Source organism: Macadamia integrifolia, chromosome 9, assembly GCF_013358625.1.
Source record: "Macadamia integrifolia cultivar HAES 741 chromosome 9, SCU_Mint_v3, whole genome shotgun sequence".
Classification (NCBI taxonomy): Eukaryota; Viridiplantae; Streptophyta; class Magnoliopsida; order Proteales; family Proteaceae; genus Macadamia; species Macadamia integrifolia.
This window is the reverse complement of record NC_056565.1, coordinates 27726383-27729106: the sequence shown is the minus strand read 5'-3', so window position 1 is coordinate 27729106 and position 2724 is coordinate 27726383.

Here is a 2724-nt window from a genome sequence, read left to right as displayed (position 1 = left end):
TTTTTTTTTTTTTTCTTGGTGTGATCTCACTCCCTTCTCCATCTTATCTTCTTCTCCCGGAGAAGGTTTCTCCTCCTTTCGTTGTATTCTTTTCTGGTTTTCTTTTCCCCACTCCTGTTTCTGGGCGGTAGTTGCAGCCCTAATAAGACTGATCAATCTCCCTCTCGTTTAATCAATTTGAACTGTAACTTTTAGGGTTGGATTATTCCTCTAGGGTGACCCAAATCCCAGAGTATTTGCGTGCCTAATCCCCCTTTTAGGTGGATTATTCAAAACTGAGACCAAATCCGATCTCTGTTTTCCGCCAGAAAATTTTCAGAAGGTTGTTCTTACCTTTAGCCAAATTATTAACCTTGCTGCCAGTTGGGCTCAACAGGCTACTGAGTGAAGATTCGTCATCCAGAGTTTCAGAACCTTTGAGTGCCTAATGGTTGGGTTCTCTTCACCGCAAGGATTCTCCTTTAATGTACATGTTGCCAGCTGAGGTTGAAGAAGACCATGATTCCTTCTTCATTGGGTAATTAAAACCCTTTTTCCTATTTTTCCCTCTCGTGTTCCATTATTGCTTTCTATCCATATTTTACTTATGTTACGTACACACAATACAGAGTAGAGAAAATAGGCTAGATAAGGAGTAAAGAGATAAAATAAGAAAAAGATAGGGCTGGCTTTACGGATGAAGCCATGGTGTTTCAGCCTAATTAGGAGGTAGCCAACCTCTACTCAACAACTGAGCATTTGATTTTGGATTCTTCAAGTCCTCTCTTCTATTCGACCTATGGCTTGGGTTTAACAAGTTACAAAACTGAATATAACTCGTTCCCTCCGCGTAGTACAATCCCTACCCACATTCATATAATTTTCACATAAACATTGATGTTAAGTTACATAACTATCACCATGACTAGGAACAATCCACCGTGGCAATACTTCTTCCTATATCCAAACACTTACCAAATGGATTGGGTTGGCACGTAACAACTCCCCACTTAAATTCTGGTCTTGTCCTCAAGGCCAAATTCTAGAAATTGCTTTAGTATCTTTCCATGTGGCTTCTGAGGGTGAAAGGCCTTGCCAATGGATAGGGATTTGCTCCCCGCTTGCGGCTGAGGATGAAGTTTTCCATCTGATTCTCGTCCGTTAGCAAATCTCCTTGAAGACAAGATGGATTCAGGAATACGATCTAATGGTAGGGGTGAAATAAGGCCGGGTTGGGCTGGGTTTTTTAAAACCCTAACCCAACCTTGCATCCCATTGGCCTGGGCCCGACCCAACCTTGACTCAGGGCCTAGAAAATCCAACCCTAACTGCCCTCAGGGTAGGGCCAAGCTGACCTTGATTAGCCTTGACACCATCACCTTCCTTGGAATATTTATTGGATGTAGCCATTGCTGCCTAGTGGAAGAAGGCTGCCGACACTTTGGGGCGAGCTAGTTTCTTGCTAGCTGAAAGGGAAGAGAAACGAAGAGAGGAAACAGAGAAGAAAAAAAGAGAAAAGGAGGGAGAGGTGATTTCAAAAGAGCAAAAAGAAAGAAAGACGAAAAAACGAGAGAGGTTTCAGAGAAGAAGAAGTCGATGGGAGGGGAGTCTTTTGATTTGAAGATGTGAGATTGCTAAGAAGGTTTCAGAAGTAGATTTTGCTGGCCAGAGAGGGGTTTCAGACCTCGATTTCGCAGGGGGCAGAGCTCTTCTCTTCTCTTCTCTCTCTCTCTTTAAATTTCTTATCTGTACTGATTGTTACGGATGTGAGTAGGCATTGAGGAAGGAGCCAATGACGGTGTACGACGACGGGAAGCAAACCAGGAGTTTCCAATACGTGTCAGATCTGGTGAGACCATCACAAGTTGTGATGAAGAAGATGGGAGAAGGAGAGGTGAGAGATGTGATGAAGAAGATGGGAGAAGGAAGGAGAAGGAAGGTCATTCTTAGGGGTGGCGGCTATGGCTGCTAAAGGAGAAAATGAAGAATGAACAGGTTTAGGTTTAGGGTTTGCTAACACATTATAAAATGAGTGTTAAAATCAGGGTCGGGTTGGGCCGGGCTGAGGCCTCAACTCGGGCCCGTCCCAACCCTGACCTAGGGTTTCAGTTTTTCAACCCTAACCCGCCCTCAGGGTAAAAAAACTTGGCCTAGGCCCTGTTCGGGCTCAGGGCGGGTTTGGGCCGTCAGGGCCAAATTAACACCCCTATCTAATGGTAGAGTCTGCCTTGTGCTCTGATACCAGATGTTATGCACACACAATATAAAGGAGAGAAAATAGGGAGGATAAAGATTAAAGAAATAAATAAGAGAAAATTGATAGGGTTGGCTTTAATGACAAAGCCATGGTGTCTTGGCTTAATTAGGAGGTGGCCCACCTCTACTCAACACACCCCTATCTAATGGTAGGGCCATACCTGGTGCTCTGATACCAGATGTTATGCACACACAACATAAAGGAGAGAAAATAGGGAGGATAAAGATTAAAAAAATAAATAAGAGAAAAATGATAGGGTTGACTTTAATGACGAAGCTATGGTGTCTCGGCTTAATTAGGAGGTGGCCCGCCTCTACCGTAGTTAGCAAATTCGGATTCGGGAATTATTCGGAATAATTCGATTGATTAATTTAAGGATTCGGTCAAAAAAGCTTATTGGGTTTTTTTTTTTTTTTTTTTTTTTTTTTTTTTTTTTTTTTTTTTTTTTTTTTTTTTTTTTTTTTTTTTTTTTTTTTTTTTTTTTTTTT